Source organism: Pinus tabuliformis, chromosome 4_2 (assembly GCF_031772625.1).
Source record: "Pinus tabuliformis cultivar Carrire ecotype Pingquan chromosome 4_2, CPIR1, whole genome shotgun sequence".
NCBI classification, from domain to species: domain Eukaryota; kingdom Viridiplantae; phylum Streptophyta; class Pinopsida; order Pinales; family Pinaceae; genus Pinus; species Pinus tabuliformis.
The window spans coordinates 509,444,214-509,471,859 of record NC_142304.1 but is presented as its reverse complement, the minus strand read 5'-3'; positions in this window follow the sequence as shown (position 1 = coordinate 509,471,859).

Genomic DNA, 27,646 nt, shown 5'->3' with positions numbered 1-27,646 from the left:
AAAGTTAAAACCAAATGCCTCTTCTCTTCGCTTATATGCTCTGAGTCAGAAATTCGAAGGGCTCTAATGGCAAGAGTGTTCAGAACGCCAAGCTTTTGGGCTGGGTGATGGTGGGAGTCCGCATGGAGGTAACTTTCTGTGTGGGTTGTCTTCCTGAAAACCTTATGGCCCAAAGAGCCATCCTCTTTTCTGATGATAAGAATGTCCAAGAAAGGGATGCTCATGTTTTCTTCAAGCTCCATTGTGAATTTTATATCAGGGGAGATGGAGTTAAGATGAATGAAAAATTTTTCGAGTTCTGCTTTACCATGGGTCCATTTTATATTGGTGTCATCGACAAAACGCTTCCACCAAGCTGGCTTTAAAGGATAAGATTCCAAGGCCTTCTTCTCAAAATATTCCATGTATAAGTTGGCCACGATTGGCGAGAGGGGTGATCCCATTGCTACACCAGATGTCTGTTCATAAAATGTTCCTTGGAAGGTGAACACCGTCGATCTTAAGCAGACTTCAGCGAGTTTTGCAGTCTCTGGATCAGTAACATCCCTTATAACTTGAATGGCTTCATCAAGAGGAATCTTTGTGAATAAGGAAACCACGTCAAAGCTCACAAGGATGTCATCCCTTTCCATCTTTTCATTTTTAATAAGATTCACAAAATCCTGCGAATCTTTGATGAAGGAATCAGTACTTCCAACCAGGGGCTTTAGAATTTTGGCGACATATTTAGCAAGCTCATAGGTTGGGGAACCAATAGTATTAACTATCGGTCTAAGGGGGACCCCTTCCTTATGGATCTTGGGTAATCCATAGATTCTAGGGATGGTTTCACAAGAGGGGGTTAATTTCTTTTTCAATTTTTCGTCAAGGTTGGAATTTGAGATAATCTTCTTTACATCATTCATGATTTTGGGAATGGGATTACTGTCCTTTGTTGACCAGCTTTTGGTTCATTCCGTCAAATCTTCGTTCTCCTTGGCGAATTTCTTCACGAATTGTTTGTTATAGCTAGCCTGCGGCTCTGGTAAATGATACATGCGTCTTAAATTATGTGGGGTAAATGATCCTATAACTTCCTGGTTTCGCGTCCTAAACTACCTATCCGTTATATCAGCATCGACTATCACCCATTTGACCATATCTGTATAGGGAAGTATTTTTGGCCATGCTGCGATACTGTGTAGGAATGAGCATGCAAGCTCTGTAAGTGATGCTTCGGATGACCCACGTTCATCTGCCGTAGCTGTAACCTCCATGACTCTTGGGTTTTCTTCCTCTAGCAGACTATACATGCCTTCCCAAGTAGATATCCCTGCTTCTCTGGTACAGGTGGTGTCCGTGAATAATGGAGTCATCTCTGTTTTTTCAGATACCTGAGCTTTTCCTTTCTTCCCCATCACGTTCTGCGCACTGCTCTGTGTATTGTTCTGTGTACCGCTCCTGTAAGTTCACAAGTAGAGAACTAAGACACAATAAGAAAGATAACGAATGATGGTAAATAATAAGGTGATGGGAAAGCTCTTAATTTCAAAATCACATCAAATATATCACCTTGCATGAAATAACCCTTTCGCTCAGTTGACATTAATGCCCATAACTCAGTATCGGATGACAATAAATATTTCATCGAACTGTGAGCCTTGTTGATCTGCGATTTTGCGATTTGCTTTGCAATATCGCAGATCGCAATATCGCTAATCCTTCTTCGTTAACAATCTTTTGCTTTATTATGCGACAACGAGATACGATTTGCGAGATGCTTATCTCATTTCGCAATATCGGGATGTTTTATCTTAGGTGGCGCTGCAATATATGGGATCTGCGATATGCGATGAATTTGCATGGCTCGCGATCTCGCATCATCGTGTTTTCACAATTCTGACGGTTTCTTTGTATATGATGCCCTCCATCGCCCTTTTGCGATGCGATGTTCATCATTAAGAGAATGATTTTATTTGAGACTTTTCATAATACTCAAGATTTTACATTTGCGGATGTTTTTCCTAAGTTTATGATAGTGTGTTTTATTAAAAGGGAATTCTAAGTGCTAATTTTTATTTTATTTTATTTTATTTTTTTTAGAAGGGTCCCCATTTATTTAGTGTTATTACTAATACTAAATAAAAAGGGGGGTTGTTGCTGGCTACAACACTACAATTGGAAATCCAAAAGTAGCTTCTTCATCATTTTCTATTTCTACATCTTGTCTTCTCTTATGATCATATTATCTTTTGGCATCTTCTTCTCTTCTTCTTTGCCATTCTTTTTGTTGCTTTTCATATTGTAACCTTTGTTTTGGTGTGAGGGTATTAGATCCTTGGCCTTCTTCTGCCATATCTTTTTCAACAGTTTCAAATGTTTCAGTAACAACTTGAGATTCAACTTGTTTTAGTTGTTCAAATATAGGCTGATCTATTTGTTCAAGAATAGGCTGATCAATTAGTTTTCTTGTCTCTCTTTGTTTTCCTATGGAAGATGTTCCTATATGTTTCTATTTTCTCTTCACTTCATAAGCTAACAAAGTTTGTCTTTCAACAAGAGTTAACCTTTGTCCTGAACGTTGTTTTTCCTCTAACTCTTCCAAAGTTGGTTTTCCAGCAATTGGTGTAGTTAATTCAAATGGAGGTAGTCCTGCTTCTACCAGTGGTTTAGTAATTGGGGGGTCTTGTTTTATGTATCTACCCTTTTCATCTCTTTGTCTAGGCATAAATGACCATAATGAAAAATCCTATTTACTTTTTATGTTTTTGTTTTGTTTTTATATGTTTTTGTTTAAAGCTTCCTATTTTGATTAACTTTGAATAAGCTTCCCCGACAACGGCGCCAAAAATGTAAGGTCAATTTACTAAGTAAACTAACACATGTGTTTTACTTGTCAATCCAGGTTTGTAGACTTGGAAGCATGTCCAAAATATATGGATTTTAGGTGAAATCAAATTAGGAAGGCAAGACTATAAATTTAAAGGAAGTGCATATTACAAATATCATCTAAGTTTCAAAAGACTAACACGTTTCTTGTTCAATATGCAGCAATCAAGAGAAGAGGCTCCTAACTTAGGAGATCCCGGTTGTCCTTCCTCACAGTAATCTCTCCAAGAAGAGAAAATAAAGAGCAGTGGTCTGTAATGTGTAGATAGCAAGAGAAGAGGCTCCTAACTTATGAGATCTTGGTTTTCCTTCCTCACAGATCTACTCCAATAACATTACCATTGCATCAAATAAAACTGGAATTCAAGAAATAATACAAGAAATGCAAAAAGGATGATTTTAGCTATGATTCATAACTTGATAGAAAGATAAGTTAACTTAAATTCTTGTTTGTCCTTTCATATGCAAATTTGATTTTAAACTATCATCATCCCAAAATCACATAAAAAGCATCGCACATCTAAATAAATGAAGCATAAATCTGAAACAAGAAATATTGAAATTTAAATTATGCTAATGTAATCAAAGTGTACTTAGCTTGGTATGAGGGCCCTCCAACCTTGCCTCGTAGACCTAAGGAACTCTCAGATATAGATAATTTATTAAAATATCCATAACCTGAACAACAACTTAGAACAATAAAAAATATTCTTCAAATTATCAAAAGGTCTCCAATAGTCTGAATGCAAATTACATGCATGAATGGTTCATAAACTCAGTTTAAATAAGAAAATTAACAACAAACTTAGCTACAATATATCTAACAATATTCATCTATCTAATCCATCCATCTAGGTCGAGCTCATTAAGTCTGGTTCACAAAATTAGGCAAAATCCCAAAAAATAATATTCTGCCCCTTTTTAATAAGGATTTTTGAATGACAGGTCAAGTTTGACTAGTGTTGACTGGGCTTGTGTTTGCTCAGTTTGACCAAAACAATAGGTGTTCATCCATCCACAGTTCCCAAGTTTTCCAAATATGCACTCATCTCTCGCCTAGGTGTCCTGCACATATGACTTTAACAGAGCTATTATGTGAATTTTTTGTGCAGTGAAAATTTACTCTTAAAAACCAATTTTTACAAAAATCTCTAAAAATTGAAAAACTTGATTTAGTTACTTGAATATGAAAGATAAGAGTGAAATGAAGCATATGTAAGTGAAATATGATGGAATATGGTGGTAAATGGATGGGTTTAGGATAGGAAAAAATGACTAAAATTGAGGGCCAACATGGAGTAGGGTTGATACACCTCCTATGACTGGTCGATGAAACCTTAAGAGGTGGAGTTCCATTAGAACAACCCCTAGTTTAGCCTCACGAGGAAAGGAGGCATGGATAGAAGAACATGTGGTGGTGTCTAGTGACTCATCGGAGGAAAGATAAGGTGGGTGCCAAATTGTACAGGAAGTGTTGGAGGAAGAAACCGCTGGAACAACAACTTTGCCTGAAACTGGAGTTGAGGAAGTGAAGACCCCTGAAGGGACCTGGGGAGTATCAATAAAGGTAATATTGTAGAAAAATAAAGTGAAAAGTTTGATTGGTGGAAGAACCCATGGGAAAAGGGTGTGAGTAGTTGTTATAACAGAAGAGAATAAAACACCTTCTGCTATAACTGAGGGGGAATGTGTTGATATAACTTGACCTGATGGGTTTGAACAACAATTGTTGGAGGGAAATGTTCCCCTAGGGCTTTTTGGGTTGAAACCCTAGCAGACTGAAAGTTATCTATCCAAAGAAACACACATTCACACAGCCATTATTCTATTATAAGCAAATTCTATTGTAAAGGGGACGTACCTTAGGTCCTACGTTTGAGAAGGCCCTTAGGGTCCAAACCCTTCTTCGAGTTCCCTTCTTCTCTTTTGTCCTGCAAAACAACCAATTCAAAGAACACAACAGTATATGGACAAAACCTTATAAAGAAACCATCTTCATGTTATAAATACAGGTAGTTAGTTATGAAATCCAAACAACCATTTACATATGAATTCTAAACATGAATATCATTAACATAAAGAAGATTCATTTCGGGAACCAAGACATGTGTTTCTTTTATTATAGACAAATAAAGTACATAAAAAGGAATAATTTCACCTGAGTCACCTTCAGCAGGCTCCAAGCAAAGCTTCCTTCCGGATCCGTTCCAGCCTCAAGCCTCTAACAAACTCCTTCCATGACTCACTCCATGATGTCATAAATGGTGGATGAACATCAACACACAAGGAAACAAGGGTTTCTTGTACAAATGGGGGAAGTGCAGAAGGCACAAGGGACTTTAGACCTGGTCAAGGGAAAAATCTCAACATAATAACCTTTCTCTCTCTTCTCTCCTCCTTTAGGCCTTCCCTTTGAGGTATTTTTATACCTCTTTCAAAGTAGTTTTTTAGTTGGGAGTTGGTTGGGAACAGTTGGGCCATGGGCACTAAGAGGTGATTAGCAGGTAAAACCCACGATCTCCGCCCGAAAATAAGGAGTTTTATATTTTTTAAAGTGTTTTAATACATATACGCGGGTTGGGTATACACAGACCCGCGTATACACGCGTTTAACTCAGGGTAATGTCGCATATAAGGGATAAAACATTGTTTTTTAAATTTTAGGACCAGGTCTGGAAGGAGGGGTTTCCCTAGGCCATGAGTGTAGCATCACAAACCATAAGAGTGAGATTTGGAGTTATAATAGATGCCCCCTAATATATGAGGTCAGAAGGGGTACATGATGGCCGAAATATATTATGCAAGTACATGGAAAGGAAATCTGTCAAAAACCAAGGAGGACTTCACCAGAATTCAGCCTGCCAAGCCACTAAAGGAGATCAGAAAGAAACACTGTCTGAGGCGGGCATACCCATGCTCAAAAAAATTAAAGCATGTCCGCATATCAAGTACAAGCGGATCCACTAAGTATACAAGTATAAATGACTGGAAAATACATAATGGATCATCTGATCATGATGAACAAGTACATGTCTGAATATCACATATAAGACTGTCAATGATGCTGAAAGATGCAACGGATAACTGATATCAAAGATTGAGCCCAAAAGGTACCAGCTGAATATGATGGAATAAGATGGTACTACACTGCAAACTCAGGTGCCATCATATAGAATGTCGCCATGACTCACTGCAACATATAAGGTGGAGTGGTATCAACTAGCAACAAAAGAAGCAACTGTCAAGTGAACCAATGAATGCTGATACAACCTGAGGTCTTCACCGACCGCCGTGGTACATTTCTACACCATGGGAATAAATAATCTAAAGTTGACCATGTGAGAAATCGTTTGATTACCGGTCATTGATGTATACCGTTAACAAACGCGATACTACTCACCGATAATGATAATGAGCGTCAAGGTACCCAGTACAATCTAACAAGTGTGAATAGATGAGCTAGAGTCGAACACCTGTAAGAATCTATCGATCAAGAGACAATTATGGTTTCCCACTGTCGATAGCGAAGGATCTGCCACTAATGACTGCAAACCCCAAGGTACTGCCAAATGGACTCTAGAACTTTGCCCCAGAGCAATGAGTCAGAGTCGATAGGGAAAGATATGCTAGAAGGAGGGCATTAAGGCATCCTTCATCAACGTAGCACGAGTGTAACCCGTAGGCCAATAATGTGGAAGGAATCAGATGAAAGAGATGTAGTAACTAAACCGAAGTACGTTTCCGGCGTACACAAGATGTGGCTAGTGCACGACAGAAACCCTCTGAACCAGCCAATAATGAAAGCTGACACAGAGGCGAGGTATCCACCAATAGGGTCAAATGGAAACCAAGGTACTGCAAGAATCCCAATGTGTGATAATGTAAGCTGATGTCGAACACAAGGGAAACCACTCAGTCAAAGACTCATGATACTGATCGATGTTGAGCACAAGGTGACCTATCAATAATGAAAATAGGGCTAGGGTGCAGCTCTAGGCCTGTCCTCAGAGCAAGGTGTCGTCGTCGATAAGGACAAGACCTGCCAGCAAGAAGTCAATGGGGACCTTTTCAAACTGGCACAAGTAAAGGACCAATATAGCTAATGTGATGATAGACATGATACTGACAACCGGGGATGGCCGACTAAAAAATGAGTCAAGAGACACTGCAGAAAGGCCGACTGAGGTTAACTTCCCTTGAACAAAAGCACGACTCAATGTGACTATGTGGAAACATATGATGACTCTGTATAAGTTCGTCATGCAGGAGGCACGAACGAACCCTCCATATGATTGGAAGAGATAACCAATCGGGGGAGAACTGACTCAATAACAAGGTTAAGGCGTACCTAAGTCAAACTAAATCCCGCCCAAACAGAGGAGACTTTGTTTTGAGTGCTTTGTTCAAGGGCGACACGACTGACTCTAGCTGCCAACAATAAATGGAAATAATGTCCCGTTCCCGCTCTTTTTTGGAATATTTAATTTTTTTGTCTTTTTCTGTTAAGCTTGAAAAAGAATAAAAGAATGCTATGGTATAGTGGAAAGAACGAGTGTCGGTGAAACAGATGATCTAGTTCCTGGGAATGGAACGTTCCTATGCTCAATGCAGGGAGGTGAAAAATGGTCAGTTACACTCAAAGGTATGTTCCTTCCACGGGTCAAGGTGTGTCAAGCTGTAGTAGTCAAAGGTAGGCAAGGTTGATTTTGCAGTCGTCATGGTCAAAAGTTGGCTTAAACACGAGTCCAAGTGAAGCCGGCTCTAGGCCAAAAGGTGCAAGTGGTCAACATGCAATGCAGTAGTACAACTCAACACAAAGGAGCCTCTAAGGTATAAGGCCAGAACGAAGCGAAGAAGCTAAGAAGAATGAGTCTTCAACGCATAAGTCATGGCGGGACTACAGAGGACTCCCGAGCCTACTCAAATCGGAGCAGCATGGGAAACAACAATAAGACAAAGAAAAGCAGGAGAAGTCTGCATAGGAAGGCCCCTATACATCTGAAATCTTGGTTGTTACACCAGAGCCTGAACAAGAACCAGAGAAACAATAGGAGACAGAAGGACCAGTAACAAAAGAGCGGACAAAAGAACAAGAGGTTGTTACTTCACCATGTAAGACAAAAATTGACCTTCTCATTCAAATTGAAAATTTGAGAAAGTAAAATGAGGAGTTAAAGGAACAAATTGCCTTGGTTAAAGAACAACTTCATTCTAAGATTGAAACAAGATTGGATATGTTGGTAGAGTCCATAGAAATAACATCATCTACTGTCTCATAAAAACTTCGTAAGGGTTGCCAACCAATCCTTGATGAGGCTAAAAACATGGAGATGATTATTGTTTTAGTTGGAGTACAAGTGGGGGAACAAGACAAATAATTTTGTCCTTTTCTTCCATAAGAACCTGTTGATGATGTTGTTGTTACACAAGAACCAATAATTGAAGTAGAGCAAGAATAAGAAAAATAGTATGCTAATCCACAAGAACATGTTTACGATGTTATTGTTACACAAGAACCAATAGTTGAAACAAAGAAGACTAGAAATAAAAAGGTTGTTGTACCATAAGAACCTATCGATTATGTTGTTACACAAGAACCAACAGTTGAGATAGAGCAACAGGAGGAGAAAAGGGATCAGAAGGAGGATGTTGAAACAACATCTGAAACAACTCACGTTAAATTTGAAGATTTGATGAGGGTACTAGAGAAGTGGGAGAAATTAGCACTCTTTCCCAAAGATGAAGTTATCTTCCTAAAGCAACATGATGAAATGGTTAATAAGCTTAAGAAGGAGTGGGCTGAAAAATTAAGAATTGCAGAATTTGTGAAAATTAAGAAGGAGAGGAATCAAGCAATGAAACCGGTGAAGGAACTGCACGGAGAGGTGAAGTTGTTACATTAAGAAAAGGAGCTTATTTATGAGATCATTAATGGATTATTGTGCGGTAGGAATCCTTCTCCTTCTTATCCTTTATATTTGCCAGAAAAAACATTATCTCTTGCAATCAACAACCCTGAAGGAAAAGATACCATATAAGACAAGGGAGATACATGACTTCCTAGAAACATTCAAATTGTTAAATTCTTAGAACAACATTTTTTGTGCAAGTTGTACCTGCATGATCTCGCTAGCATTGGGAACAAATCATTCAATCTGACACCCTATGTGGGAGATGTACAACTTGGGGCTTTTGTTTTTTATGCAAAATCAGATAGGATGGAAAGCTACCCATGATACTATAACAACTAATGAAGAACGGGTAGAACTATTTATTAGAGGAGAACCTAGTTCAACTAAAGTTGTTGCACATAAATACAATAAAATATGGCAGTTTCAAACCACTAAGAAACTTCTTATAGTCCATTGAGAATCAGTTCTACAAAGATGCCAAAGAAATATATAAGGAATGAGAACTAGTGCATTAGAAGGAAGCAAATTGAGATGGGATATTTCCCAATAAGAATTGAAGAAGGGAGACCCTTATTGTTATAAAAAAAATTATCAAGAATTTTGCATAGTTCATTTGTATATTGCTTGTATTAGGAGGAGTGGTGCAGGATGGATATGACTTAGATTAATTTCCCTCTTGTTAGGTTACCCAACCATCGGTATCAACATCCATACAATATTACTGATAAGTGTTGGGAGGGAGAATTGGTTATTTCTCGAGGATAAAAGGTTAGAGGTGAAGACATGATAGGAAAATATAACCTCACGCAACTTCACTCTCAACATATCAAGCATCAGCGACATGAATCTGCATGAGGACATGCAAAAGCTTAAGCTGGGGGGAGATTTAGGGTCATGGAACTGTCATATTTTTCCTATTTATTTTATCCCTTTTTTACCAATAGGACCATATCTTATTACTGTAACAACCCTTATTCACCTAAGTATGTCCTTTTTCACTTGTCACTTTCTTAGTCCAATTCTACTTATAATTTGACATTAGAACTACTTTCTTAGGCTGTTTTTTATCATAAAACTAATGTATGGGTTGTTTCAGGTTTGGATGGTCTATCGAAGCTTGTTGTTACAGGATTACATTTTAGTTCCTTTACCAATTTGGATTAATTAAGGTTACAGGAGCTGTTATTGTTACATAGATAGTTACTTAAGCATGTGTTTCCTTTCCTTATTAGACTAGATCTAGGAGCGTGTCAAAGTCAAAAGAAACAACTAACCACTTGGAGATATTTGTGGAGCATCGAGATCATTTGGTTGAGATCTTTTATAACTCTATTTGTAATTAAAGGAAACTGTTATAGTTTTACCCCTTCCATGGAAGTTGTTGTGTAATTGTCAAGATATCGTTTTATTTTAAGATCACATGAGAATCAAAAGATTCCGATGATGATATTCTCATTGTAATTAAGATCTCTAAAATAGAAGATTGTTTACCTGCGAGGGCTAGAGTAAAGAATTGGAGAATAGGATTGGAAAGGGGAATCACTAGAGCTCTTTAATCCTGATATTTTTATTAATGCAAATCTCAACTTTGTGGTTCAATAATTTCATTTGAGTAGCTTGTGTGTTTTTTAGTGCACTGACCCCTACAAAGGAGAAAGGGCCCTCCTTCTTAGCAAAGATCATTGGTTAGTTAGAATGGAATACATAATTGCATAAATATTTCTCAATTATGTGATTGTTGTTGTTACAGTTAATTCAATGTGTAGTTTAATTAATTACAGTAAGCTTTGGATGGCATGAAAAATTAAATCGTGGACCGGTCCCTCAATTTAGTGTGGCAGTGAATTATTTGCTTTGTTGTTGCAGTTTGGATTTCACTTCCTTTTATGTGTGCAGATTGAATGAGTGATGGTTTTCAAGAGTGCAGTGATAGTGGTTGAATAGCAGATTCGATAAATATTTATCAGTTATGTGATTTTTGTTACTGTTGCTATTACAATTAATTTTGTGTGTAATTTAATTAATTACAATAAGCTTTGGATGGTGTGACAGATTAAATACTGGACCGGTTTCTTAGTTTCGTGTGGCAATGAATTATTTGCTTTATTTTTACAGTTTGGATTGCACTGCCTTTTATGTGTGCAGATTGAATGAGTGATGGTTTTCAAGAGTGTTGTGAGAGTGGTTGAATGACAAATTGCATAAATATTTCTCAGTTATGTGATTTTTGTTATAGTTAATTATGTGTGTAATTTAGTTAATTGCAACAAGCTTTGGATGTTGTGACAAGTTAAGTCTTGGACCGGTCCCTCAGTTTAGTGTGGTAGTGAATTATTTGATTTACTATTTCAGTTTGGAGTACACTTCCTTTTATGTGTGCAGATTGAATGAGTGATGGTTTTAAGGAGTGTTGTGAGAGTGGTTGCATGACAAATTGCATAAATATTTCTCAGTTATGTGATTGTTTTTAATGCTCCCGTTACAATTAATTTTGTGTGTAATTTAATTAATTATGGTAAGATTTGGATGATGTGACAACTTAAGTCCTGGACTAATCTCTCAGTTTAGTGTGGCAATGAATTATTTTCTTTGTTGTTACAATTTGAATTGCACTTCCTTTTATGTGTGCATATTGAATGAGTGGTGGTTTTTAGGAGTGTTGTGAGAGTGGTTGAATGACAAACTGCATACATATTTCTCAGTTATGTGATTGTTGTTGTTGCTGCTATTACAACTAATTTTGTATGTAATTTAATTAATTGCAATAAGCTTTGGATGATGTGACAACTTAAGTCTTGGGCCGTTCCCTCAATTTAGTGTGGCAGTGAATTATTTTCTTTTTTGTTACAGTTTGGATTACACTTCCTTTTATGTGTGCAAATTGAATGAGTGATGGTTTTCAAGAGTGTTATGGGAGTGGTTGAATGACAAATTGCATAAATATTTCTCATTTATGTTATTGTTGTTAATGCTATTGTTATAATTAATTATGTGTGTAATTTAATTAATTTCAGTAAGCTTTGGATGGTGTGACATCTTAAGCCTTGGACCGGTCCCCCAGTTTAGTGTGGAATTGAATTATTTTCTTTACTATTACAGTTTGGATTACACTTCCTTTTATGTGTGCATATTGAATGGGTGATGGTTTTCAGGAGTGTTGTGAGAGTGGTTGAATGACAAAGTAGCCTATTCTGCAGTGTTTCTTCGCATTGCATCTGTGTGGAGTGTGTAATAGCTTTGGTGATTGCTGAGAGAGTGTGTGCAACGACTTTTGGTTAAGATTATTTATACTAGTCATCATCTACCTTGGCATAGACTTTACGCGATAGTCTTGCAAAAATTAAAGCCTACCTGGATCGATAATTAAATGTAAGAGCGGGTTGACCAACATTAAAATGAAAATAATATAAATATAATGAAGTTAACAAAGTTACTTATTTAAATCATTGTGAGATAATTCCATTAATATTTTATTAACTTTGATGTCTTCACGAACATATGTTGATACAAAATGAATAGAAGAAGCATTTAAGAAATCGTATTTTTTCTGTCAATAATTCCTACCATATATTGAACACTTTAATGATATTGCAATCGGTAATTTGTATTGACAAAATAATATTGAAGCATTTCAAATCCTAGGCTATAAGAATCATCATTTTTAAACATGAATTACAAATAATTCTGAAAATTTAGAAATCTTGGTCATTAACATCATTTTTTGCAACTATGTCATCCAATATATCATTGTCAATGTTTATATGATCTTTCAAGTAGTTAATATTATCATCATTCTTGTCTTGACTTGCATCATCTTCATCATCATTGAAATATGACCATATACCATCCATATTGTTACCAAATCTATCTGGATCATCATTTTCTATACCATCCATATTGTTGTCTTCCATAACATCATGTAAATATGTATTGTTGTCTTCTTTTGCCTGAACATAACTATCTTCAACATCATCATGGATGTCAATTTCTTCGTTGTTCTCTAATCCATCTCTCTCATTTTGTTGGTCATCATTGTTTTGCTCAATATCCACTAATGCATCATCCAATACATGCCTTAATATTGGATCACAATGTATGACAAATATCCATTTCGGGTCCAAAATATCTTCATAGAAAAATACCATCACATGAACGAGTACATACATACATTAGATGTATTAGAATACATATTGGCATATGTTTTGACTATCAAAAAGTGTGTTGCATTTCTGGCTTGAAATGGTTGGCTGTGTTGTTGATAACATACAAATAAATAACATATTGTGCAATTTCAAAAGCAATGAAAGGACCTATAAGGAATTAAGCTAACTCATGTCAACAATTTTGATATAAACTTCCTTCATAACAAGTTTAATGGTCACATGGAAGACAACGTGCGTTGACAGTTCTATACACACTATGTTGAAGTGTTGGCTAAAAGTCATTCATTTGTGTATGTTGAGGATTTTAACCCTAGCCACTCTTAAAGCACAAAATATGTAAGTTTGCATAAGGGGCTTCTCAACCTACTACTATAAGTACCCTAGTGTCGGGTCTACATTGTTCACTTGACTAGATTGTTCTAAAATATATGTGTACATTCTTGAGTAGGGCATGTCATCATGGGAGGAAATGTTTTGCATTGTATGGTGGTTGAACCTTCGTAGGTTGGAAGCCACCCTCAGTGTGCTATCGCGATGCTAATATGTTGTGGGAGATCCTTGCCTAAAAGGCTGGTAACATCTAGGGCATTCAAAGTGTTAATATCTCGTCCATAAGGGATGATGAGAACATCCCTATTAATAGTTCAATACCCCTAAAACCCTTAATAAGCACCACAACATCGAATGCAGGGTCGCTACAACCCATGGGAGGCACCTTGGTCGGTGGAAAGAGAGTTGGATGTCCTTGAGGAGTCCACAAACTCTTAGCAGAGGGCGACTGAAGGGTCACCAGTGCACACATGCCTGGAATTTCCTGTTTGAACACCAATCTTTATGTGGCCCTTTTGGAACCTCATGAATCTCGTGGAGTTGGGACAATTAACTCCAGTGTAAGATAAGGAGCGATAGCACCCGTTTATGCCTTAAAAAACCCCTGTAGGTCAGGAAAAGTGTTGACGCAAATCCAGACGTCGACACAACCACCGCAGTTGAGCTATGGTTGGAAGGGATCGATGGAAGGATGTGAATGAAGAGAGGATGTGAGTTCGATTAGCGACCATTGAGGCCAAGGCCAAGTAGAAGGCATAGGGGCTAAAGAGCTCTCTCTTGTCTTGCCATGACTGCAATCAAATGCAGGCAAGTGTTGCAACGATGGAGGTGTAGGTTAATACTTATAAAGGGATACGATCAAACTTATCTTTTATCCAGGCAGAACCCTAGTCATGGAAGCTTCTGATTGGCACACCCAAATTTCCCTTCAAGTGATTGGGCGAAGGAGGATGATGTAGCCCAGAGCCTCTAGCCCAAAAGATTTAGATTGCATCGCAAAAGGATTCATGGGATGACGTTGGTCGGGATGAGTGGGTTGATAGATCATCCCAGTAGTTATGCCATTGGCTGGGGTGGTGCCCACTGAACCGTGCATCCTACACATCCTTGTTTGGAAATGATAACGACATACATGATGAAATTAGATAGCACATGAGCTTGGTGATATGCTATTGGCTGAGAGGAGGCCTTACTCATCAGGTCCGCCCAGTGGTCCCCTCCTAGGGGTGCTAGAGGGGTGTCTATGGAAAGTGCCATGATGAAATGGGTGGGGTGACATAGGTGCATTCTTGTGGCAGACACGTCAACCCAACTTCTCCACCATTGGTCGGAAGTGACCCTGCTATCCATGCAAGCCCGATGGAGGAGCCTGATGAATAATAAAGTTTAATTGCAGTAAGTTTTGGATGGTGTGACAACTTAAGTCCTGGACAAGTCCCTATGTTTCGTGTGGAAATGAATTATTTGCTTTGTTGTTACAATTTGGATTGCACTTCATTTTATGTGTGCAAATTGAATGAGTGATGGTTTTCAGGAGTGCTGTGAGAGTGTTTGAATGACATATTACATAAATATTTCTCAGTTATTTGATTGTTGTTACTGCTGCTATTATAGTTAATTTTGTGTGTAATTTAATTAATTGCAATAAGCTTTGGATGGTGTGACAACTTAAGTCTTGGACCGGTCCCTTAGTTTAGTGTGGAAGTGAATTATTTGCTTTTCTATTACAGTTTGGAGTGCACTTGCTTTTATGTTTGCATATTGAATGAGTGATGGTTTTTAGGAGTGTTATGGGAGTGGTTGAATGACAAATTGCATAAATATTTCTCATTTATGTGATTGTTGTTATTGTTGTTGTTATAGTTTTTTTTTTTGTAGGTATGCTGATCTAAATTATATCAACTTAACAAAATATACAGTATTTACAACCATGAGGTTCATCTCTACTCAAAATGAAAAAAAGAGAGAGAGAAATCAAAATTTATCTGCCCCTAAAGGGGGAAACCTAAGCTTACAACTTCCAAATTGTTATTAAAAAATGTGTGCCCATACAAATTACACAGGAGGGCTTAGCCTCATGGTTGGATAGTAGCATGAGGGGTGTTATCACATCGATGATCACCGAGCCAAAACAAGATTGTTTTGCAAGTCATCGAACAAAAAGGAGAGAGAACCAACATTGTGATGATCAAGTGGTTGGCGGATAACGCGCGTCACTGTGAAGCTAAACTGATGCTGAACTGGAGCTGCCATGTTCCTGAGAGCTTCCATGAGCCTGCATCGAACTGGTAGCCTCTAGAAACTCGTCCACAACAAAACATCCATATAGGATGGGCCAAGGGGGAGAAGGGGGGAGCTTTAGTCATCAGCGGGCGAGTGAGGGGCATAGAGGGAGGCAAAGAAACTTTGTGAGAGAGGGGAGGGGAAAAATAGCTAGAGGGGAGTGCACGGGAGGCACAACAGGGGAAGGGAAGTTGGGAGGGTAGTCGATATATAAGTATCTGTCTAAATGCTTCAGGGAGGAGGACGAGTAGCTGAAAAGCGCAGAGAGCTCAAAAACTCAGTTGGTGGCCTGGGATTTAGATTCTTCCCTGTCCTTCAGATGCCTGGCCAGGAGGTTGCAGAGGGCTTAGAGGGGAGAATGTCCACAATATGTCTCCTCTTCTTCCATGGCCACCACCTTTCTGCGAATTCGATTAGGTATGTTGTGGTCAAACAAAGAGGTGTGTTGTCTAGGTAAATCCTCTCTCCGGACAGAGACGATCCCTCTAGCCCAATGAGTGGGTCTAGCAACCAAAGTGACAATCTACTAGACACTTTCCTAATTTTCAAATTAAAAGAGAGACGAAGAAGATGGCCTACCTCATTCTGATGCTATCTCGATCTCCTTTGTTGAAGACCTTAAATGATCCATGTGGATCTTCAGACACCATGGCATGGAAATGCTCAAAAATCAAAGTGATCAGGATGATGTCGAATTAGGACCAAATCAAAGAGCTCATCTTCCTGATCGTGGAGGTGTTAGTGGTTCGTCAATCCGAGTCCGGATGACGAAGTTATCGCGAAAAGAAGGTCAGCTTGATCCTTAAGAAAATGAGGTTTTCCATAAAAATTGGACTTTAAGCCTTAAGAGGCAAATCGCAATCGGCATAGTCCAAAGGACGGACTTAAGGTGGGCCTTTAGGACCCCCGATCAGTGATCTTCGATATCGGAGTCAGAGGCAGGCAATCGGCGATGTTGGAGAGTTGTCTATGTGATCGACGATCGGCATCAGAAAAACCCAAAGGCCGAGGATCAGGACCCCTGCAATTAGCGATCGCTGATATCGGCGATTGGCGATCGACGTCGGCACATGCCAATATATCGATGAAGGACCTCGGGCCGATGCAATAGCGATATGCGATTTAATCTCAGCCATCGGATCAGGAAGCCGATCAACGACCACAATTAAATCAGCGATCTCGACTTGAAATTAGGCACGGACCCGAGGGAATAATAGATCCGATTTTATAAAATTTGAGATTTGGGAATTCAAACTTTTTAGTGTATTCCCGGTTTCGGCCAAATCAATTATGCGATGCGATAAGCGATTAAAGAGGACCCAATAAGGTTTATAGGGCTGATTTCAACTATTTTGAAGTTCGACTTTAAAGGGATTTGTCAGATTTTGCTTTTTTCAGTGTATTTCTGTTTTAAAACAGAAAGAAGGCTATTTTCAAAGTTTTGTTGCAGCGACCGATGCTTCTAAGCAAATGGCTTCTATTCTAAACAGAAACGACTCCGATTTAGATGCGGCCTTGTCCCAAACGTGTATAAAACACGATGGGTGATATAGCGCCGAAGGGAGAGTGCGGAAGGCTATGTAGCAATGGTATGATAGAAAGCCCAAGTGTGGCATGCTAGAGGAAGAGAGTCTGTACCATAGAGCCTGAGAGCCTATGTTGGGGAATGTTAGAGAGCCTGAGTGCTAGAGACCTCAATGAGGAGGTTGCGCCGATGGAGAGTCGCAGAACGAGAGGGCCAGACATTGTACAGAGATAGCTAGAGCACCGCAAAAAGCTACAGTGAAGCATGATAGCCCGAGAGTGCTTGAAATTTTGGCAAATTTGCAGAGCAAGAGACAAACCCGAGTGCTATATGGCCAAATAGCCATAGAGCTACCGAGCGAGAAGACCCAAATGATTCTTCTCTTTATGATCGATGTTATTTCTCTGTGATCGATTCTTCTTGTATGATCAATGCTTCTTTGAGATTGATTCTTTTTCTTCAATCACTTATTATTCTTGCATATTGATGCTGTGAGATCAGTGTTTCAGCAAGTTTCAACACTTTGACAGTTGCTTCAGAGCAACGCTTCTTCATATGGCCATTCATAGTGATGTCGTGACCGATTGGGAGCGGACTGTGCCTGCGCATTGATGATGTGAACAGATGTTCACTGTGGATCGTTTTATCCACTTCTTCATTCATATCTTTAGATGGCTCATGGTTGGTGTGAGGTATATGATTTATTCATATATTTCTTCTTTTACATTATGTTATAGATCCTAGATTGATATTGATGCATGATCTTCTTTATTGTCATGTTTTCATGATTCCTTGCTTCATGTTATGAGGAATACTCATATGATATACTTTATACTTTGAGATCCCTTATTGTATGCTTCTAGGATACTCTTGTTTTCGTTGTGCATGTGTTTTTCTTTGACATCCCTTTTGCGCCTTGTTCGCGGGATGCACACCATGCATGTTTTGTGTCACACTGATAGGAGTTTTGATTGAGAGTTCTAGTTGTAGAATATCTCTTAGAGCCACTCCTGTGTGAGGGCCTTCTTCTTTGTATGATCGAGACAACAAACTCTTGTGTACATCACTTTTATTGATAGCACCTAATGAGCGGCCTACACCACCTTGATTGGGGCCCGGAGACGTAGTCCCTCTTGGACGAACTCCGTTAACAATGGATTTCGTTTTCATGTGCTGATGATTGTTATGCTCCTCTTCTTTTCCGCGTGCACTTGTATTCCTTAATGTTATCTTAGAAGGGAAATTTTAACACATCACGAAAGTAAAAGGTCTTGGTAAGGTCCTGCTTCACACCCGGACCTGGATCAAGTGGTATCAGAGCAAGTCTTAACGTTGATGTGAATTGCAGTGCGAACAATGATAGAGGACGAAAGAGCAATGTACGATACCATGCTTAACATTTCCAAGAAAGTGGAAATTGTATATGAAACTCTACAGAAAGAAACAGAGGAAAAGGAGCGGTTACAGCTTCAGTTGAAAGCCATAGAAGAGGCCATGAAAGAACTGAAGCAAAACAAACATAATCTTCAAATAGAGAATGATGAATTGAAGATGCACCTACATGAAGAGAAAGAGGAGACACAGAATTTTCTATTGCAGTTGCAAGCAAAGGACGAGGCCTTGGAAAATCTGCAGCATAACCCATGTGAGGTAAAAAGTAGTTCTCCATCTTCATGTATATCTCCTGATGATGATTTCGCTGTGTTTGAAAATCATACCACAGGAATTGGCTCCAAATTGCTGAAGAGAATGGGATATGAAGGAAAAGGCTTAGGTGTTAATGGCCAAGGCATTGTCAATCCCATCAAAATAGAGGAATTATCCCGTCAGGTAGGACTTGGGTATGGCAGGAAAGAAGTTGGGGAATGCGATCCACCAACAATAAATGATGAGCAGCCCTCATCGATTCTTTCCAAATCGAAAGAGAAGGTAAAAGATGTTGATTTCCTTTCGATTTCATATACTGATAGTATGATGTCTGTTGGAGATTTGGAGATCCTGATTATAGGGACAAATATGAGGCTCCTTACAAAGACAAGGCACAAGGAGAAAGAGCTTGGTGCTAACAACCAAGGCATGACCCAACCTTTGGAGGTTATGCATGAACCTCGATTTGCAGGCTCGAGATACACCAGAGGAGAGTGCTCAAAGGTGTCAGATTTGTTCGAGGCTTCATCGAGGAAAGAGAATGATGGGAAAACATCCCCATCATCACATGGCAGTTTCCATTGCAGGGAGAGAGCTGAGGCAAGCTCTCATCGCCATACTGACATCAAAGATAGCAAAGGAAGGTATAATCACTTTCGATCTTCGAATTTTCATTATGATCATATTGTTAATAATGAACGAAGACAAAGGCATCGAAAAACATGCACTTTTTGTGGTTTACCTAACCATACCTTTTCCAAGTGTTGGAAAAGAATAGCAGCACTCATGAGGCGTGAAAGACCCTCTCAACCACATAAAAAGAAACAGGTTGAGTAGGTATGGAGTAAGAAAACATACTGTAGTCATTGTGACAGAAATGGCCATCAGAGAGCCACTTGCTGGAAGCTCCATCCAGAGCAGCTCCTTAAATACAAAGTGTCGGTGCGTGAACCTGGAAGTGCAGTTGTTCGATAAGCAAAACCACCTCAAGGAGGTGACCCATTCACATTGATAAGTGAAAAATGGTTTTTTTTTATTTGCTGCCGTTTCATGGTCATTCTTTGTGAATAATTTGTTGCATTTTTAAAGTGTAAAAGTGATGATGAGTTTCCAGCACTTGGTCAGCAACAATGATGTCTGGTCATGTTTTGAGTTGTATTTTGAGTCGCATATTAATACTTTGAAAGTGATGTTATGTTTCCATCATGTGTCAAAACAATAGTGTTTGGCGTTATGTTTGTAAATCATGTGTTGCAGTGATGATGTGTTTTCCATCACTTTTTGAAGCAACCATGATCGGTTGGCCTTGTTGTCATATCCAGAGTATTACTTCCATCTTATTGTAAAATTGACCACCGAGTATGAGTTATAAACTCGTGGCAAGTATGGGACATTTGGGTTTTTAGTTTGGTCATGTCTTTTAAAGCATGTAATTGCAAATAGTGTACTACAGATTGCAGAAGTAGCAGGTGTCGGTTCGTCGGTTAAGGCTCCGAAGAACAAAGGTGAAGGAGAGGGAAGCGAGACCTTTTCAGGACATCTGTGATGTAGACAGGGTACAAAGAAAGATGCAGATTACTTTTTATGCTTTTGGAGGACCAAAAGCTCCTCAGTGGGGAGGATTGATCGAGGTGGATCTTCAAACACCATGGCATGCAAACGCTCGAAAATCAAAGTGATCAGAATGATGTCGAATCAGGACCAAATCGAAGAGCTCATCTTATTGATCATGGAGGTGTGAATGGTTCATCAATCTGAGTCTGGATGACGAAGTTATCGTGAAAAGAAGGTCAACTTGATCCTTAAGAAAATGAGGTTTTTCCATAAAAATTGGACTTTAAGCCTTAAGAGGCAAATCACAATCGGCATAGTCCAAAGGAAGAACTTAAGTCGGGCATTTACGACCCCCAATCAGCGATCTCCGATATCGTAGTCAGGGGCAGGAAATCGACGATGTCAGAGAGTTGTCTATGCGATTGGCGATTGGGGTCGACGAAACCCAAAGGCCGAGGATCGGGACCCTGCGATTAGCGATCGCTGATATCAGCGATTGGAGCGATCGGCTATCACAGTCGGCACATGCCAATATATCGGCGAAGGACCCTAGCCCAATGCGACAGTGATATGTAATTTAATCTTAGCCGTCATATCAGGAAGCCGATCAACGACCACGATTAAAGGAAATCGGAACGATCGACAATCTCGAATTGCGATTAGGCGCGGACCCGATGGAACAATAGATCTGATTTTATAAAATTTGAGATTCGGGAATTCATACTTTTTAGTGTATTCCCGGTTTTGGCCAAATCAGTTATGCGATGCGATAAGCGATTAAAGCGGACCCAATAAGGTTTGTAGGGCCGATTTCAACTGTTTTGAAGTCCGACTTTAAAGGGATTTGTCGGATTTGTCAGTTTTTAGTGTATTTCTGTTTTAAAATAGAAAGAAGGCTATTTTCAAAGTTTTGTTGCAACGACCGATGCTTCTAAGCAAACGGCTTCTATTCTGAATAGAAACGACTCTGATTTAGATGTGGCCTTGTCCCAAATGTGTATAAAACATGATGGGTGATACAGAGCTGAAGGGAGAGCGTGGAAGGCTGTGTAGCAATGGTATGACAGAAATCCAAGGGCGGCATGCCAGAGGAAGAGAGTCTGTACCAGAGAGCCCGAGAGCCTGTGTTGGGGAATGCTAGAGAGCCTGAGTGCCAGAGACCTCAATGAGGAGGTTGTGCCGATGGAGAGCCGCAGAACGAGAGGGCCAGGCATTGCATAGAGATAGCTAGAGCACCGCAGAGAGCTACAACGAAGCATGATAGCTCGAGAGTGCTTGAAATTCTGGTAGATTTGTAGAGCGGGAGACAAACCCGAGCGCTATATGGCCATATAGCAAAAGAGGTACCGAACGAGAAGACCCGAATGATTCTTCTCTTTATGATCAGTTATATTTCTTTGTAATCGATTCTTCTTGTAAGATCAATGCTTCTTTGAGATCGATTCTTTTTCTTCGTTCGCTTATTCCTCTTGCATATTGATGATGTGAGATCAGTGTTTTAGCAAGCTTCGACACTTTGATAGTTGCTTCAGAGTAGTGCTTCTTCATATGGCCATTCATAGTGATGCCGTGACCGATTGGGAGCGGACTGTGCCTGTGCATTGATGATGTGAACAAATGTTCACTGTGGATCGTTTTATCCACTTCTTCATTCATATCTTCAGATGGCCTGTGGTTGGTGTGAGGTATATGATTTATTCATATATTTCTTCTTCTACATTATGTTGTAGATCCTATATTGATATTGATGCAGGATCTTCTTTATTTTCATGTTGTCATGATTCCTTGCTTCATGTTATGAGGAATCTTCATATGATTTACTTTATGCTTTGAGATCCCTTATTGTATGCTTCTGGGATACTCTTGTTGTCATTGTGCATGCGTTTTTCTTTGACATCCCTTTTGCGTCTTGTTGGCGAGATGTGCATCATGCATGTTTTGTGTCATACTAATAGGAGTTTTGATTGAGAGTTCTAGTTGTAGAATATCTCTTAGAGCCACTCCTGCATGAGGGCCTTCTTCCTTGTATGATCGAGACAACAAACTCTTGTGTACATCACTTTTATTGACAACACCTAATGCAACGGCCTACACCACCTTGATTGGGGCCCGGAGACGTAGTCCCTCCTGGATGAACTCCGTTAACAACATCTTTTGTTTTCATGTGCTGATGATTGTTATACTCCGCTTCTTTTCCGCGTGCACTTTTATTCCTTAATGTTCTCTTAAAAGGGAAATTTTAACACATCATGAAAGTAAAAGGTCTTGGTAAGGTCCTTCTTCACACCTGGACTTAGATCATTGAATCACTTGTGTCAGGAGCTCATTCCTGCTGCTCTTAGCATTTATGCACATGCACAAGAGATCAAGACACAACAAGGCATGCAAATACAAATATCATATTCAAAAGCAACCTACTTAACTTATCAAGGAATGTTAAGCTAAATTATACATGAGCATACACATTTAGAGAAAATGAACCAACAGTCGTATATTAATAGAAAATAAGGGGAAGCATACAACCAAGCCTTGATGTTGATAGACTCTCCTTGAATGAATATCCAAGACCAAGCTAAGCTCTCCATGCACTCCTTCTCCAAGCCAAATTAGTACCATATAGGCACAATCTTAGCATAAGGGTGCAAATAGGCATAGACCAACTATTTGGGAATGGGAGAGGATGAATATATAGGCTGGGAAAGGGACTTAGGATCTCTCAAAAGATAGGAGTAGGCCCTTATCTCAAGGAGGTAGCTCATAGGGATAAGACCAAGAGGCCAAGTTAAGAGAATTCGTCCTCATCTATGCCAAACAACCTCCATCTCGCCACTCTGGAAGCTTCTAGATCACGAAGCTTCTCATCCTCTTTGGGAAAATTGCCTTTTTGGGATCATCGTGGGTATACAAGTGAACAGAGTGATGCCATCATGAGTCAAGTGCAGTGCAACAGGTGATCATCACTATTTTAAGTCTCATAAGCATGATGATTCTCAAATTAGGGTTTTAGAGCTATTTCTTTTAGGGAGAGATCAAGGCAATTTTCAATCAATGTCATAGGAAGGATCTGAGTTGCATATGTGAATGAGTACACTGCATAATGGTCATGTTTCCAGAACTTTGAGGTATGTCATAGGGAAGTGTAGGGGGTGTGACAAAATACTATGTAACAGATTCCCCCTAAATAATGAAGGGAGACTGAGGAGTGATGGCTAAGATGCTTCCCGAGCTTTTGCAAGGATGAGGACATGCACTATAAAGAGACCTGCAAATCAAGGACGCATATACATATACATATATGATATCATGAATCCATAGTATGGACACAACCATCAAGATGATAAGGACTATATGAAAGGATCCATGGTATGGGCACAACCATCCAAATGAGAAGGATCATATGTGAATCTAAGATCCAAGGTATGGTCGCAACCATCTGAAATAGAAGGATCATCATAAATGTAAAGTCCCACGGTATGGTCACAACCATATGTATAGCAGAAACATGTGTACATGTTGATGCCCCTAAAATCGTTGTATCAACATTGGGGGATAACCACCCGGTCCGGACCTTAATACAACTCCTTTTCCGTTTGGAATGGTGGCTCCGACTGGGGATAATGGGACCAGTTTCCCAGCAATGAATAAACGGGATGAATGAATGATTGATTAACTAATCTAATGATAGGCGAATAACTTAATTCATTAGCAAAATAAAAGAATTACTACTAATCCGGGAACTATTGTACTTTGAAGTGTGGCGCTTGATAATCTATGTTTATTAACAAGCATGTAGATGACTCCATCTAATAAACATGGACATTTACTCATTCAAGGATTACTTTGCTTAAATAGTTAAACAAGGTGATTAACATAATATTGCTACACTCATCATTTATATTATCAATACATATATGATCAAAAGAAAAGCATTACCATAAACATCCAATAGTGGAGGGAATAAAGAAATGTTGTTAAAACACATACATATATTCGATAATAGCAAAGGCTATCAAATAACAATTCATATAAAAAGAATGGATTCAGACATAGATAATAGTACCATATGAGCTGCGAGTCACTCTCCAATATCAATCACTATTTGATATTCTTCCTCTAACGCAGAAATACTTTCAAACAAAGACAGTAGTGCACATTTGCATAAAAGCTTCTTTGCCAAAATCAGAATGATTGGTCCAGTTTTATAAAAGAATATGCCTGAAGTACAGTAGTGCAACTTCAGGTTTTAAGTCAAGTACAAAACTTTACGACCCTTTCTAAAAACATGAAAGGGTCTATAAATACTGAATTAAACTAACTATCTATGAAACTGAAATCCTACTTAATTGGTATCAAATGATTTTGAATATCTCCTTCTCAGCAACCTGGCAGTCGGCGACATGAATCATCAAGTAGGCTGTTTGCCTTTAAACTTGAGCTGACTTATCGCAAGCATTGGCTCCACTTCGGGTGGTTTGTTGAGGCGAGAGTTAAGTTGGGCAACATAGGTGGCATCCTGCATATCGGGGATAATATACCCGATTACATCTGTAAGGCATTTGAGGGCGACTCTTTGACTGTGTGGTTTTACCAAGAAGAACCAATAGGTGTCCCATGTTAAACTGTTAATTCCAGCAATTAATCTCCCCTTTTCCTCTAGATCTGGATAACATGACTGCTCCAATGTTTTCACTGCTGTCAATTTACCTAGAGTGCATTGGAAAATCATGTTTGACAAGTAGAGAGTATTATTAACCAATTCAACCAAATTACTTGTGGTTGATTTGCACCTTGAAATTGCCCTCTCTGCTTTCATTAACTGGGACTGCCATTCTGTAAACAATATTTCTTTATGTGACTCTAAAATTCTTGGTAAATTTGCCGCTTGTCCCTGATCGGTATCTTGCCAGTCAAGAAATTCAGTTAATGTTTCTTCAGCTTGATCTAATTCTGTTCTAGCCTTTTCTGTTCGTTTACTTATTGATGCCGTCAATTCGCATAGTGGTTCCGCCTGGGCGATTTGTTGACATAGAAGCTTGATTTGTGCTATTAATGCCTTATTTATCTGTAATGCTTCTAATTTGAATTCGGTTATTTGTGGAATGCCCTTTGTCTTCTCAAGCTGTGCTGATAGTTGAGCAATCTGCTCATCTTTTGACTTCAACATTTGTTCATTTGCTGCCCTCAGTTGTGCCAAGGCTTCAGACAACTCTTTCTGCTTTTGGATTGCGCTGTGATCAATCCTCTGTTTCTCTTCCCGCAATTGTTGAGTTAATTGATTATTTATTTGCTGTTGCGTTAACAATTGATGTTCTGCCTCCTTCGCTTTCTGCTGTGCTTCTGTTAGCTGAGTTTGCAATAAAAAGATTTCCTGGTCTTTTGTTTTTAATAAAAGACTCACCTCTGATGCCTTGTCTATTGTTGCTGCCGAATAGGCTCCAGCATATTGTGATAGTTTTGTTAGGTCATCAGAGGGGTCAAATTCCTCCTTCCAAACCACATTGCCTGTGACCGTCTGTTCTGGGAAAAGGGAAAGTTGATCAGTCCTTCTTCTCTTCCTCTATCATTTTACCACAACTTTGTGCCTTGGGCTATAGAAGACATCCAAGGGAGGAATTTCTTCTATCTGCAAAATGATTTGATCGGAGGGGTCCTTTGGGATTATTTCTACTTCCTTTGAACTGGGTAGGCCGCTGGTTCCACTTGGAACCTGTTGTGAAGTGGTTTCCTGTGTATCTGCTGCTTTCGAAGTTTCGGTGTCCTTTGAACATTCAAGACTACTGATAATTGAATCAAATTGCTGCCATTCCTGGAGCAATTTGGGATCAATTTGAGTATCCACATTCACCTCTATGTTGCTCTGTTTATGCTCTTTAGTCTGGGTTTCCTCTCGCACCTTCTCCTGTTCTTTGTTCTGGGTTTCCTCCTGCACTTTCTCCTGTTCTGTTGTTGTAATCGGAGGTTCCTTTGAATGTTGTTGTTCAGGCTCACTTGGTCTTGTTGCTGGGGTTGTTGCTAACAGATCTAGAGGCAGAGTTTGCAACCTCTGTTCTCTAAGTCTGTTGAATTCAGTTAACCCTTCATCTTTGTATTGCATTATGGCCAGCGATCTAACCTGATACATTGATTCAGCTGAAGAGAACAGGTCGTCAAACTTATCTTCTACATGATCAAACTTTGTTAATTTGGCCTGTTCAAGTGCATTATAGGCGACTTTGTTGGGATCAAATCGCCTATTTGGGAGAGTCGCTAGAGTTAATGATTTCATTTTCGTAGCTTCTTTTTATGCATGTTTGAAATCATGCAAAGTGTAGACACCACATCTCAGAGGAAAGGAGGGCCAGACCTACTTCTTATTTTTCTTGAGAGTTTGAGTAACTCCTTCGACAATAATCTGATAGGCTATCTCCCTTGCCAGCAGTTTATCAGGTATGTACAAAGGAAGAACATGAGGTTCGGCTTGGCTGCCGAAAATTCTTACATAAGTAAATTTCTCCTCTCTGAACCATCTTCCTATTGATGTTAAATCAATCCCTGCTTGTTAAGAAATTTTGGGAGCAGGTTTATTAAAAATAGAATAATGAATGGGTAACATGAAGCCGTTGCAGACTTGGTACAAATGGTGCTTATAGGAAGTCTTCCACAATTTCTGATGGTATATGTGAATAGGCGTGGGGTCTTGTGGAATCCACCTCCAGCCGAGTACAGGAAACTCAGAATTAAAACACAGGGTATCTAGTATATAAGCACTGTAGTAGAATGGGGGAATAATCCTTTCTGAGACGGAAGTTTTAGTTCTAAAACTAAGAACTGTAGTCGCTAGCTTATCTGACAGTATGGTTGCCCAATCCATTATCTCACTATTACATGCCGCTTCCATCAAGGCAACCATTTATATAGTGAAATTAGCGGAATCATGCAATCCCCACAATCTACACATCATTATCCCAACATAACAATACGGAGAACATAGAGAATCAACAGAGTACTTACCGGAAGTTTCATGCTTGTGTTTCGCTGGATTTTGCCTCCATTCCCGAATGGGTTCGGATTTAGTTTCATTCTCATTTCGGAATTTCTCCAGAAATGCCTTGTTGTATTTCTTCTCTGGCTCAGGCAAATGATACATTTGCCTCAAATCATCAGCCTTGAATGAACTAAAGATTCTCCCATCTCTGGTGCAGAAAGTTCTGTCTGTGATTGGGATTTCCTCAATTGCCCACTTTACTACATCCGTATATGGGAGAATTTGTTCTCGAGCCGCTATCCGATGAAGGAAAGAGTCGGCCAAGTCTTTCAAAGTACCATCAGATTTTCTACTGGAACCCGCTATAGCTTGTACTGTCGTCACCTTTGGTTCTTCGGCT